Here is a 14,982-nt window from a genome sequence, read left to right as displayed (position 1 = left end):
ACAAAAAAAAAACACAGCATGGGGTGTTCTCAGAACTGAGAGAGCAGAGGGGTCCATGGTTGTGGTGGGAAAGCAGGACTTTTGGGGGAAGTACCTAAATAAATAAATCTGAAAAGCACCGGCTTAGCACATTACAACTTTAGCACCACCTCCCATAAAACAGAAATAGTCAAATATTAGTCAAATAAATGATTTGAAAAATATTACCCCTTATGGGATAATTTACATTCTAAAAGAGAATGCCTGGCCCAGAAAACCTGAGAGAACCAACTGGAAAACAATATGAGACAATAAGAGAATTCAAAGATGAGTTGAAAAGTAAATATGTAAAACCAATAGCTTTTCTTAAACCATTACTTGTTAGAAATTGTGATTTAAAAAAAAAAACTCCTATTTAAAATAGCAACCAAAAAGAATCCTAGGAATGAACGTAACAAGTAATTTTCAGGGACTTTATTAAAAACTCTTTAATAGACAACTGACAAACCTAAAGATGACCTAAGACACTGACAGATGAACTATTATCTTTGATGGAAAGGTAATTCTTCCTAAATTAACATAAATTTAATAAAATCCTAATTAAAAAGCAATTTTTTAACTTAATGAATTTGTAAAACAAATAATGAAGATTAATCGGAAACCTTCTTGAAAATAGAAAACAATGAGAACAACTAGCTCAGTCTGATACTAAAACTATTTTAAAGCTATAATAATTAAACTAGTTTGTTATTAGGAAAAAATAGATCAGTGAATAAGAATGAGGAGTCCATAAAGGAAACCAAATATGAGAACTTAATATATGAAATGGTAACACTTCAAAACACCAAAGAAAAGGTAATTAGTCAATAAGTGGTATTAGAATAATTGGCTAATTGGGAAAAAAAAAGATAAAGTTGGATCCTACTTCACTTATTACACTAATATCAATTCCAGACAGATTAAAGATTTTAATGTAAAAAGAAATTATAAAAGTCCTGGAAGAATAAATGGCTGAGTTTATTCACCAGGAATAAAGAATGTCTTTTAAGAAAGACCCCCAAACCAGAAGTCACAAAGGAAAAGACTGATAAGTTTGTATAAAAATTGGGAATATTTTTGTAAAAATATACCAAAGACCAAGAAAAAAGACAATTGATAGTCGGGAAAATATTTAACTCATGTGACATAAAAGGGGCTAATTTCTTTCATTTTTAAGAAGCTCATGCAATAAATGAAAAAAAATAAAATACAGGAATGATGAACAATACATATCATTATCAATTACTAGAGTGAAATAAGGAGTAGTCAGTAAATATGAAAATATACTCCTTGTTACTCATAAGGAAAGACATGCAAATTAAACAGCAATGAGAGACTTTTTTTAAAATTCAGATTGTGAGAAACTGAAGTGATGAAGCCCTATTCCAAGGCTATGGAGAGGTAAGTCTGTGCTATGGCAATGGGCAGTGGGTTGGCTCATTTTTGGAAGGAAACTTGGCAAAATTCATCTAATTTTTAAAGGTACTGCTGTTGAATGAAACTTTGTTTCCTTCCAAAATTCATATGTTAATTCCTCATCCCCAATGTAATGGTATTAGGAGGTGGAGCTTTTGGGAGGTGATTAGGTTATGAGGGTGGAGCCCTCATAAATGGGATTAGTGCCCTTACAAAAGAGACTCTAGAGAACTTCTGCCACACCGTCTATGTAACAGAAAGGAGTTCTCACCTGACACTGAATCAGCCTCCAGAACTGTGAGAAATAAATTTCTGTTATTTTTAAGTCACCCAGTCTATAGTATTCTGTTATAGCAGCTTGAATAGACTAAGACAGATATATGTCATTTAACTTAGCAATTATTCTGCTCAGAGTTTACCTATATAAATATATCTATAGGTGTTGGTAAAGAAATATGTACAGGGGTGTCCATTGTTTAAATAGCAAAAAAAGGAGAAGAAACCCACTAATTAGGAGTTACATAAAATTTGGGGCTCCCATGTGATGAATTCTTATGCAGTTATGAAAAAGAATGAAGTAGCTTCATGTGGAGAGAGGTAAGGGGAAAAAAGGTACAGGATGTGCGTACAGCATCATCTTTTTTGTGTGTCAGTATCATAGGAATAGATAGATAATAGATGATGATGATAGATACATAGATCTATAGATGGATAGATAGACATGCACACTGGCATAGGCATAAACAAATTTTCTGAAATTCTTTGGCTACCTTTGGGCGAAGGCACCGGCCTGAGAGATGCAGGCTTGTACACTTCATTTTATACTTTGCTCTACTGGAAGTTTTAAATATATAAATTAACTGCTTTCGTGAATTAAAATATGACATAAATTAACTATGTAGTGGGATAATGAAATTTTTTTCTCTTCTTTAAACGTTTATAGTCTTAAAAAAAAATAGTTTCTGGTAGGGAGCAATAAAGAAAAAGAAACCAGGTAAGGTCTTGACCCAAAAGAATGAACCTCAAATAGTGGCCTGTCCTACTGCTAGAGCCCCAGTAGGAGGTATTTCTAGAGGAGGGGACTTTCCAACATCTCACAGATTTCCCCACTTGCCTCACATAATGAGGGTCTTCCTATATATAAGCATCAGAGAATTAGGCTTCAACATACTCAGGGTTGAAATAAATCAAAGGAAATCAGGCTTAAAATGAATGTTGTTATGATTTGTGCAAGCATTTCCTCTCTACAGATAAAATTGAGTGAGATGACAAAAACAGATACAGGCTCACCTCATGTTTTTTTCTTCTCTTCTGCTTAGTTGGGCAGACTAAGATGGCTCACACCACCAGTGGCCTAAACAAACATGCAGCAGTTTTCGGCTAGATTCCAGGACCCAAGGGACATGTCCCGTGCTCCTGACTGGGTCTTCTCCTGTACAATACCAGTTTCTGAGGCTCTTCTTCATGCTTTTCCTGGAATGCAATTCTGTCCAATCAATCAGTACTGAGACCAGCTCTGTGTGCAGCCACCAAGCGGGGTGCAAGATATGGTAAAACATGGCCTCTACACTCAAAGAACTATCAGGTGCTTCTGAAGAACCTGTGAGAACAATTAAGTAGCCACACGAAAACAGGGATCTCAAGAAAGAATTTCACACAAGAATTTGAGGTGGAGTAGATGATGTTGGTTGACTAACCCAACCTCTAGCTAATCTCCTTTTTATTCATACAGCAAGTGGTGGCCCTGTGACACGGTTCTGGCAAAGAGATATAAACAGAAATCTCTGGGTGGAAAAAACAAAAAGATTTGACCCAGTCAGCATGTTCCTTTGACCTTTTACCTTTCTTCATTTGGAGACATGGCCATGAGGCTGTAGGTGAAGTAGTGATCCTACAACCAGTGGTAATGAGCCCGAGGGTGAAGCCAACACGCTAAGGAGGGCAGAGTGGAAGACAGAACCCAGTCTCCACTGACGGTGTCAGGCCGCTGCATCAGCCCTGATGCCCTGCACCCAGGTTTTTCATTATGTGAGAAAATTAAGCTTTCCTTTTGTTGCTAATTGGATGTCCTGTTATTTACAGCCAAATTCATTATTAACTGATTCACTTGGTCTTAACAGGAAGTGGCTTCAATGTAGTGGAAAGTGCATTTGCCTTGAAATTGAAGAATTTGGCTTCAGATTCTAGTACTGAGGTTTATCAGAATATATTATTACTTAACTTTTATGGGTCTCTGTCTCCATAAGTATAAAATGGGGATAACAAAGCTCCTCGGACAGAGTTGAGGACTCCATAGAAAGCAGAGGCAAAAGTCACCGCACGTAATAGGTCCCAGCTCAATAAATATCTGAAAAAATTTCTGTTGAGAACATGGAAGGACATCCAGGAGGTGAGGCTTACCTGGAATACGAATAGGGTGAGGTGAGGTGGAAAGTAATCCAGAGGGAGTAGATAAAGGAAAACTCCAAGAAATGTCAATAGAAAGGGGCAGTGGGCAAATCATCTGGTCTCTTGAAATGGACCCAGAATCCAGTTTCCCATAGAAATCTCAGGGCAAATGCAGTTGATGTGGCCTGGAGAATTTTTCCTTCCTTCCTTCCTTCCTTCCTTCCTTCCTTCCTTCCTTCCTTCCTTCCTTCCTTCCTTCCTTCCTTCTTCTTCCTTCCTTCTATTCTTCCTTCCTTCTATTCTTCCTTCCTTCTATTCTTCCTTCCTTCTATTCTTCCTTCCTTCTATTCTTCCTTCCTTCTATTCTTCCTTCCTTCTATTCTTCCTTCCTTCTATTCTTCCTTCCTTCTATTCTTCCTTCCTTCTATTCTTCCTTCCTTCTATTCTTCCTTCCTTCTATTCTTCCTTCCTTCTATTCTTCCTTCCTTCTATTCTTCCTTCCTTCCTTCTTTCCTTCCTTCTATTCTTCCTTCCTTCTATTCTTCCTTCCTTCTATTCTTCCTTCCTTCCTTCTTTCCTTCCTTCCTTCCTTCCTTACCTTCCTCTCTTTCTTAAAAAAGGTAAAAACTATTTCAAAACCATATATGGGCAGATGCAATTTGTTTAGATCTACAGTGGAGAAATGATAAAGCCTGGTTTTTTAACCATCGAACCCACAAAGATTTCTGTATTCTTCCATTCCCCAATGGGACAAAGAACACAAAGCCACTCTGTACCAAAAAAAAAAAAGAATCTGGAGCTCTCTGTCCTGCCCTGTGTGTGTTCTTAGATGTTTTCCTAACCTCTCTGAGCTTCGATTTCCTCATCTATGAAATGAGAGTGTGTGGAAAAGGGTGAGATAGGGAAGCAGTTGCTTAGATAAGCTCTTGAGTTCATTCTCCTATTTATTGGTTTCTTGCAGTGCCTGGGGAACGTTTGATTGCTCATTGTCCTCATAAATATCTTTCGAGCACCTACTCTGTACCAGGCACTGGTTTAACCACTGGAAATACCACTCTGAATGAAATAGACAACATTCTATATCCTGATGAGGGAAACAGATAATAAATGAGCAAACAAATAAAGAATTGGCTCATTTCGTGGAGGTGGCTCCATAGTGTAGTGGTTAGCATGTCTGCTTTACATGCAGAAGGTCCTGAGTTCGTGCCCCAGGTGGAGCTACGGATCATACCCCGGGGGCGCCAGGGCCCCCAAGTGTGCTGGGTGCACCAAGCCCGGGTGCATGCTGCGTGTGGAAGGAGACGCCCCACCCTCAGAGATCCAGTTCTTAAAAAAAAGGGAGACAGCAACATCCCGTAGGTCAGGGGTGGAAGTGGAGGGTGGGAGGGAATTAAAGAAGGGGGAAAAAAAAGAATTGGATCATTTCAGAAAGTGATAGGAGCTGTGAAAAAGAAAATAGGATTAGGTAATTGAAGAGAGCATACCTGGGGGTAAGTGAGCTACTTGGAAAGATATGGTTCAGGGAAATCTCCTCTGAGATGTAACCTTTGTGCTTAACTGAAATGAGGAGCCAGCCACACCCCAGCTCCCTGTAGGACTTCTGACAGATATAGGCAAATCTGATGATGTCCAAAGGAAAAGATGAGGAGGCCAGAGGCTGTTGACACCAACCCAGAAAGGTGGGCAGAAATACTGCACTTCTGTTTTATCTGTTTTTAAATCTTACCTTTTCATATTCTATGGGATATTCTTTATAATGAATATATTACATATAACAATAACAGCGAACACTTAATAGTGCTTGCTATGTCCTTAGGCATTATTCAAAGTGTTCAGATATATTAACTCATTGAATCTTTGCAACAACTCTATGAGGTAGATACTGATATGGTCTCCATTTTACAGGTGAAGAAACAGGCACAGTGGGGTAAGTGAGTTTCCCAGCTCGTGAGTGGCAAAGCAGGACTTAGAGCCATGCAGTACTGTTCCATTAAAACCTTTACGCTGAGCACCTTTCACGTATAAAACTTGTTTTTAAGCATATTCATGGTTTTATTGGAGGTTCAAGGTCAATTTTTTTAGAAATCTGTCAAAAAGTTTGGAGACCATGGCATTGACTATTAAGTCAGTGAAAACTGGGTTTATATTCCTACTAAAGAAAGATATTATTCATGACACTCGTTAAGGTGGCAAAGTGGACTTTATTCGGGGGCAGGGGACACTACTACAGTGGAGTTTAGCCATAGTAGGAGAGACTGGGCTCTGCAAGGATGAGAGGAGATTTATAGCCAATAATCAGAGTGAGGGTTACTGGATGGAACATTACTAGAGGAAATATCATGGGTAGGGGGAGTTCTGGCTAAATTAACTTTGATAGGATTTTTGCTGAAAGCAGGCTGGAGTGGGCAATGAGAAATCTGATCAGATATCAAAGTGGGGGATATTCACTAAACTGACCCAGGAGGATTTCACCTAAAAGTGGACTAAATGAGCCAAGGACAGAGGCCAAGGGTGAAGCCTAGTCAGAAAGAAACCTCAGAGGTACCTGACTCAAGTTTGATTAAGGAAAGTCTGTCATTGCCAGTGCTGTTACTTCCTGGTTGGGTTAACTTGGGTAAATTATCCAATCTCTCTGACCTTCAGATTTTTTACCTGAAAAGTAAAGATAATAATATCTTTCTTACACATTATACGGATTGAATGAGATAATGCTCAAAAAATACTTAAAACGCTGTTCAGTCTAGTAGGTGCTATTAATATCACTATTATGAAAGCTCTTGCTGGGGAACTATGTCATTCCGGATGAAACCAGGCTCTCAGGACTCTTACATGCCACTGGTAAGAGTATATCTTGGCATGACATAATTGTAGTGCAGTTTGCAATACATATCAAAATATAAAACATAGCATATCTTTGGACTCAGTCATTTTGTTTCTGGAAATGTATCCTAAGGAAATAATAGTACAAGAGTCCAAAGACGTGTCTGAGGATGTCCAGTGAAGCACTATTTAACATAGTAAAACTTGGACAATGACCTACATATCCATCAGTAGCAGACTGGTTAAACATGTAATGGTATTCATATAGTAGAATGCTATGCAGCCATTAAATGTATTCAGTGATAAGTAAAACCATGATATATTAAATACAAAAAGCAGGTTACAAAATAATACATATAACATGATCCATTTTTTTAAAAACAAAACAAAACTCCAAAGCAATTCAAAATGCCTGTTTTTATGTGTGGATGACTGTGTAGGCACATGTGCATAAAGAAAAATCCTGGAGGACAAACACCAAAATGTTAGCAGTACAGCTCTTCTTGGTCCTGGTATAATAGTCGTTTGTGCTCCTGACTAAATATTTCTGGCTCTTAACCTCAAGGCACATAGTACAACTGTACTTCCTAGCTCCATTGTGGTTGGGTGGGGCCATGCAAGGGTTCTAGCCAATGCTGCAAGCTAAAGTACTTGTGTCACTTCTGGGTCAAGTATTTAATTGTTGGCATGAAACTTTCCATAGCTCTCTTCCTTTCCTCCATAGCAACCAGCAATTTTAAAATGGCAAGTGGCAGCTCGGTCTACTTGAGTCCCAGGGTGAGGTAGATGATGACGTTGGAATAGATGCCTCAGCTGACCTTCTGATATGATGATCATGTAGCCTATGGGGGAAAAAAAATATTGGTGGGTTTTAAGCCACTAATATTGGGAATTGTTATCTCAGGAAAAAAATCTAATCTATACAAATACTCCTTGACTTACGATAGGGTTACATTCCGATAAACTCACTGTAAGTTGAAAATAATTTAAGTCAAAATGCATTTAACATACCTAACCTTTTGAACACCATAACTAGCCTAGCGTACCTAAAAAGCTCTCAAAACACACCTGTCTATAGTTGGGCAAAATCATCTTGATGCTGCTTCCCAGCATCACAAGAAAGTATCTTATGGCATATTGCTAGCCCAGGAAAAGATCAAACTTCAAACTTTGAAGTATGGTTTCTCCTGAATGCATTATTACTTTTGTACCATCTCAAAGTTGAAAAATCGTAAGTCGAACCAACCCAAGTCAGGGACTGTTTGTACTCCTGATGATAGGGATTATGGTTGATTTTTATTTTCTTCTTTTACTTTAGTTATTATAATTTCTGACTTTTCCCCTCTGGCTAAAGCCAAAACATGGGCAGGATTTGTGAGTCGGTCCAAAAACTTTGTTACTGGAGCATCAAGACTGGAAGGATTAGTTTGCCTCCAGGCTGAGCACAGATCTAACTCCTGCCACAGTGGGTGGTTTGCTTGGGTGGGAAGATGAGAAAACCAGTGTGAAGAGGAGCAGGCAGGGCAGACTGCACACAGCAGCACTGGCTCACCAGGAGACAGGCCTGGGTTGTCAGGAGCCTGGAGGATTAAAGGCATCAGTTATCTGGACAGAAAGTAAATACACAAAAAGGGGCTTGTGTTTATGGGAAACCCTAAGTGTCACTGCCAGCCTACTCTGAGGTTTAGAGCCTCCCATCACAGAACACAACGGCCCTCCTATCTGCACACTCTACTTTCTATCTGATCCACACCCTGCCACTACAAAACTCCTCTAAACAGCAGTTTGATGGCATCACCTCTCAGTTCAAAAACCTCTCCATTGAATAAGAGGTAATGTCGGAAGTCTTCTTATTGACTTTTAGACATCCTGTAATGAGGCTATGAATAGCTCAGACTTATTTTCTCCTCCCTTAACTCAGGCTCTTCCCCCTCTCGGGAATGTTCCTCACTCCCCCTAACACCACACCCCTCTCTGGCTTTCCCAGCCTTTAAGGTCCGAGATGTGTCCCATCTCCTGCAGGTAACCTTCCTCAATGAGCACAGCCACACAGGAGAAACCTACAGAGCACTAAAACACTTTCTCTCCAGCAACTTGAAATAAATACACTGTTCACCTACCATTTTTAATGCAATCCAACTGGCAGTTCCCCTTGAGGTCAGAGACCATGTCTGATGCATCTTTATTCAAATGCAGTACTTTATACAAGAAGTTGCCCCATAAATACTTGGGTCATGGTCAAACCAGGGCTCCTTGCTCTGGCAGGAAGGAGGTCAACGCCTACTACCTATGAACCACCAGCTCTGCCATCAGAAAACCTCTCCAAAGGCAACATTTTCTCTAGGGCTTCAGAGGGGCTCAGGAGACACATGGAATTATTTCAAGATCATTTGGGTCAGTTCTTAGAAGCTGGTAGAATTAATTGTCTGATCAGATAGTACTATTGGGGAAATAAAAGTTTAAGTATATTTTAAGAAAGTGTGGTGTTTTAATTAAAGAATGATATGATGATACTTTGAAAATTAAAGGGAAAGAAAATCCTCTACGAAAAGATTCTATTGCATTGGATTTGCCATGACACTTTAGAAACAACTAGCATGATCTTTAAAACCCAAAATGACCCATGAGGATGGCTATTATTTAAAAAAAAAAAAAAATAGAAAATAATAAGTATTGGTGAGAAATTGGAACTCTCGTGCACTACTAATGGGAATATAAAATGGTGCAATTGGTATGGAAAACAGTAAGTCAGATCCTTAAAAAATTAAAAATAGAATTATCATTATCCAGCAATTCCGCTTCTGGGTATATACCCAAAAGAATTGAAAGCAAGGACTTAAATAGATATTTACACATCTATGTTTATTGTAGCATTATTTACAATAGCTAAAAAGTGGAAACAATCCAGATGTCCATTGATGAATGAATGGATAAACAAAATGTGGTTTAAATACACAATGGAACATCATTTAGCCTTAAAAAGGAAGAAAATTCTGACACAGGCTACAACATGGCATTGAAGACATTATGCTAAGAGAGATAAGCCAGTGATAAAATGATAAATACTGTATGATTCCACTTATATGAGGTACCTAGAGTAGTCAAATTCATGAAGATGGAAAGTAGAAGGGTCATTGGCAGAGGCTGGGTGGAGAAGGGATAAGAAGTTACCATTTAATCGGTATAGAGTTTCTGTTGAGAAAGATGAAAAATTCTGGAGATGACTGATTGTGATGGTTCACAACATGGTGAATGTACTTAATGCCACTGAACCATACACTTACAAATGGTTAAAATGGTAAGTTTTGTTATGTATATTTTATCACAATTAAAAAAAAAAAACAAAGAGAAGGCGATAGACTTTTTAAAATTCAAGAAACTGCAGAGAAACAACTTGTATTTTCACTGAACATTTTTAGAAATGAAACAAAAGATGAGAGAAATTTTTTTCCATGTCAGAGAGAACATGGGCCTGTTACCGTTCTTCCTGCTGTGGGAAAACTCCCCCAGATTCTCCTTCTCCCAGGAATCAATTGGGTCCCCTGTGGGCATATTATCTGTTGCCTTGGAACCTGAGGATTAAACGAGTCTTTAAAACTTTGTCTCCTTCCTATCCCAAATGGGACAAAAAGCATGTTAATTTATTGATTCAGTAAGCATTTTTCTTGTGATCCAGGGCTAACCAATCACGACCTATACTTGTAATTCCACCTTCCTAAAGCCGACGTTGCTAATCAATCACAAATTTTTCCCACTGAGAACAGATGTAGATTCAGAATCCTTCTCAACACATTTCTGTAACTGTAATACTAGTAAATGGGTGTTAGCATGAGACAAATGTACTTTGCCATTTCTAGATTGGAGTATTTCCCTCAGGGCTTGCAGGCAGCTGGCATGGCATTCAAACCCAAGTAGGGTTTGGTATCAGGAGCTGGGGCCTACAGGTGAATGAAGAGTGAGTGCTGACTCTTGCATTCAGTAAGTGAATGGTGGTATGTGGCCTTACCAGAGTCCAAAGCCAGGCTTAGCCACGAGCCAGCTCTTTAAGCAAGTCCCCAATGGCAGGCAAGTGCCTGCGAATAAATGAAGATATACATTGAAATCAACATTAACCTCATTTTCCCCCTGCAGTTTGTATAAAATTATGTAATGTAGGATTCGAGGAAGAAAAACAGAAACCAAAAGAGCCTTCTGTGTATTGGTGTAGACCTTCTTTGCTAATTTTTTTCTTGGTTTAGTAGAACTCAGAAAGCAGAAGGCTCCTTATGGAACTTCCATTTTTAGAGCTACTGGATTCTCTTTTTTCTCCAATCTGACTCCGAAGGCCACATCACCTTTCCCCTTCTCTGCATCCCTAACATTCCCCTTAAAATCCTTTCCCAATTATCTCCATACTCTCCCCTGCCCCAAAGAGGCAATCACTATTCAGACTTTTATTGCCATTGATTAGTTTTGCCTGTTGTCGAATTTCTTATATGAGAAATCAAAGGGTATGCACTATTCTGAGTCTTAATTCTTTCCTTCACGTAGTTCTTTGATATTCATCCATGTTTTTGTGTGTATCCATAGTCTGTTCTTTTCTTATTGCTAAAATATTCCATCATGTGAATAAACCACACTAGATTTATTTATTCTCCTGTTGATGGACATTTGGTGGTTTTTAGGTTTGGACTATCATGAGTGAAAGTGCTACAAACATTCTTGTATATACATTGTTGAAGTCTTTTGCGAATATATAATTGTGTATTTTTTTGTCTTTTTTATATTTGTGGTTCTTTATATATTCTAGATTCAAATCCTTGCCTATTTGCTTTCTTGATGAAGTTTTTTTGATAGAAGTTTTAATCAATTTCAATTTATTAACTTTTTTACGATTAGCGCTTTTCATGTACTGTTTAAAAAATCTTTACCTATTCCAAGATCATTAACGTGGGCACACATCATGCATATCTTTTCTTCTAGAAAATTACAGCTTTAGGTTTACATCTACTTTACATTACTTTTTGAACATAGTATGAATAATGATTAAGGTTCTTTTTTTTAAATATAGATGTGTGTTCCAGTATCACTTATTGAGAAGGCTAACTGTTCTCTACTGAATTAAAGAAGGATCTTTTTCATAAATCAAATGACTATATATGACCTCTCTATTCTATCAATTCATTTTTCTAGCCTTGTGCCACTATCACATTATCTTAATTATTGTAACTTTATAGTAATGTTCCAGGAAGTGAGGGGGGCTAGATATTGAGTTCAGACCAATGATTCAATTACTCATGTCTATATAATGAAACCCTGATAAAAACTCTGGTCACCGAGGCTTGAGTGAGCTTCCCTGGCTGGTAATCATATGTTAATATGCTGGGTGATATGTCCTAAGGACAAGGAAGCTTCATATTTGGGACTTTCCTAGATCTCACTCTATGTGTCTCTTCATTTGGATGGCACTGATTTGTGTCTGTTGTGATAAAATTGTAAGAAAAAGTAAAACACTTAGCTCAGTGCTATGTGTCATTCTAGCAAATTATCAAACTTAGGAGGATTGTGGTAACCCCTGAATTTGTAGCCAGTTGATCAGAAGTGAGGTTTCCTGGGAACCCTGTAGCTTGTAGCTGGTGTATGATGTGAAGGGAGTTTGTGGAGAACTGAGCCCTTAATCTGTAAAGTCTGCATGAACTCCAGGTATTCAACATCAGAACTGCATTACAGGCACATGCACATTAAGGATTGTTATGCCTTTTTAGAGAATTGCCCCTTTATCATTACACAGTATCCCTCCTTATCCCTGAAGATAATCTTCCTTCATCTGAAGTGGCTTTGTCTGAAATTAATGTAGCTACTCCGGATTTTTTTTTTTTTTTGATTAGTGTTAGCATGTTCTCTCTTTCTCTATTCCTTTACTTTTAATCTATGTAGGTTTCTTCTTGACATGTAGTTGGGTGTTGTTTTTCTGTTAAATCCTCTCTGAGAATCTTTATCTTTTAATTAGTGTATTTAGACCACTGACATTTAAATTGATTATTCATATAGTTGGATTAATAAATACCACATTTGTAACTATTTTCTATTCATTGCCTTGGTTCTGTTTTTTGGTGTTTTTATTTTTATTTTTTGTTTTTTGTTTTGTCTTCCACTCTTCTGCCTTCTCTGTCTGGTTTTAACTGAGCATTTTATATGATTCCATTTTCCATTTTCTCTCCTGTCTTGGCATATCAATTATACTTCTTTTTAACACTTTTTCGCAATTGTCCTAGAGTTTGTAATACACATTTTCAATGAAGACAAGTCCACTTTCAAATAACACAATACTGCAATATTGCTATCATTCATTTCACTTATCTATAAGCTTTAATCACCCAATACATTGTTGCTATTATTATCTGAACAAACTATTATCTGTTAGGTCAATTAAGAATAACAAAATTAAAAATTTTATTTTACCTTCATTTATTCCTTCTGTAGTGCTCTTCTTTATGTAGGTCTGGTTTTCTGACATATGTCATTTTCCTTCTCTCTGAAGAACTTTTAACATTCCTTGCAACGCAGGTCTACTGGCAACAAATTCCTCAATTTTTGTTTGTCTGAGAAAGTCTTTATTTCGCCTTTACTTTTGAAGGATGATTTTGGGTACACAAAATTCTAGGTTGGTGGTCCTTTTTTTCCCTGATACTTTATTTCACTCCACTCTCTTCTTTCTTGTTTGGTTTCTGAAGAACAGTTTGATATAATTCTTATTCTCACTCTTCTGTTGGTAAGTTGTTTTCTTCTCTGTTCTTTCAAGATTTTCTCTTTGTCCTTGATTTTCTGCAGTAGAATGTAATATGCTTAGGTATAGTTTTTTTTTGGTGGAGGGGATTTATCCTGCTTGTTATCTTCTGGGCTTTCTGGATCTGTGGTTTGGTATCTGTCATTAAATTGGAAAATTCTCAGCCATTATTACCTCAAATGGTCCTTCTGTCCTTTTCTCTCTTTTTCCTCCTAGTATTCCCTTACATGTATGTTATACCTTTTTCAAAAATTCTGTAGTTCTTAGATTCTATCTTTTTTATTCTTTTATTTCAGTTTTTGAAATTTTTATTGATATATCCTCAAGCTCACTGATTCTTTCCTTGGCTGTGTTCAGTCTGCTGATAGGCCCATCAAAGCATTCTTCATTTATTTTACAGAGTTTTTGAGCCCCAGTAATTCCTTTTTGTGTGTCTTAGAACTTTCACATCTCTGCTTACATTGCTCATCAGTTCTTGTATGATGTCCACTTTTCCACTAAAGTTTTTAGCATATTAATCATAGTTATTTTAATTCCCAAATCTCTGCCATGTCTGTGTCTAGTTCTGAGCATGCTTTATTTCTTCAGTCTATGAGTATTTTTCCTTTTGCCTTTAGCTTGCTATTTAACTTTTTGTTGAAAGCCATATATGATGTACTGGGTAAAAGGAACTGAGTTAAGATAGGCCTTTAGTATGAAGTTTTATATTTATCTGACCAGGAGTTAGGTGGCATTTACCGTTTACTGTAGCTGTGGTGTCAGAGACTAAAATTTCCTTTAGTGTCCTGTTTCTGTCTCTCCTTTTGTTTTGGGTTTTCCTAGAAACTTCTTAAATACGGTCTACGGCCTGCAGTTCTTTTAGCTGTAATTCTCTATTATTATACAGGAACTGGATTGATGTGGTAGTAAGGTGGGGGTTGGGGGAAGTTTTCTATAGTCCTATAATTAGATTTTGGTCTTTTAGTGAACATGAGTTGGGTATTTCCCTTTCCCCAGGGCGGTTAGGCATTGGTAAAACCTCAGTAGATTAGACAGTTGTAAATTAATTTCCCCTGAGGGTTAGTCTTGTTGAGGAGCACAGAGAACTCTGGGTGCATTTCAAAATGGTAGTTTTTCCCCTCCCCCTGCTGGAAGCATGAGGGGATTTTTCTCCAGCCTTCACAGTGACAAACTGATCAGAATCCCGAAAATAAAAGTCACAAATGTGTGGAGGCCTCCCTAAAACTGGGCCCCCTCAGAAATTTATCTTTCTTTTTCTTTCTTTCTTTCTTTCTTTCTTTCTTTCTTTCTTTCTTTCTTTCTTTCTTTCTTTCTTCTTTCTTTCTTTTTTCTTTCTTTTTTCTTTCTTTCTCTTTCTTTCCTTTTCTTTTCTTTTTTCTTTTCTTTCTTCTTTCTTTTTTTTCCCTGATACCAGAAAAAAACTTAGGGCTATACCTAGGTTCAGGAGAACTCTAAAGTAAGATACTAGTTTAGCCCAACATAAGCACTCATTCAGTCTGAAGTTACCTGTGTATGTAAATGGCTTTCTAACATGTGATGACTTTTTTGGAAATGACGTAGGTCGTTCTATACTT

At 37.6% G+C, this 14,982-nt stretch overlaps 1 long non-coding RNA gene across 2 annotated transcripts in view; it reads right to left on the bottom strand.

Annotated features, from left to right (window-relative positions):
- Positions 1-13,091: 13,091 nt before the first annotated feature.
- Positions 13,092-14,982, bottom strand: part of LOC112482683 — a 4,189-nt gene continuing 2,298 nt past the window's right edge. The window contains exon 3 of one of the 2 annotated variants that reach the window (XR_003047397.1): positions 13,092-13,546. This is a non-coding gene — a long non-coding RNA (uncharacterized LOC112482683). The remainder of the gene's footprint in view (positions 13,547-14,982) is intronic. The other variant, XR_003047396.1, reaches the window with a different exon arrangement.

Source organism: Pteropus alecto, unplaced genomic scaffold (assembly GCF_000325575.1).
Source record: "Pteropus alecto unplaced genomic scaffold, ASM32557v1 scaffold155, whole genome shotgun sequence".
NCBI lineage: Eukaryota > Metazoa > Chordata > Mammalia > Chiroptera > Pteropodidae > Pteropus > Pteropus alecto.
The sequence above is the reverse complement of the archived record's forward strand: the minus strand, read 5'-3'. Positions and strand labels throughout refer to the sequence as shown.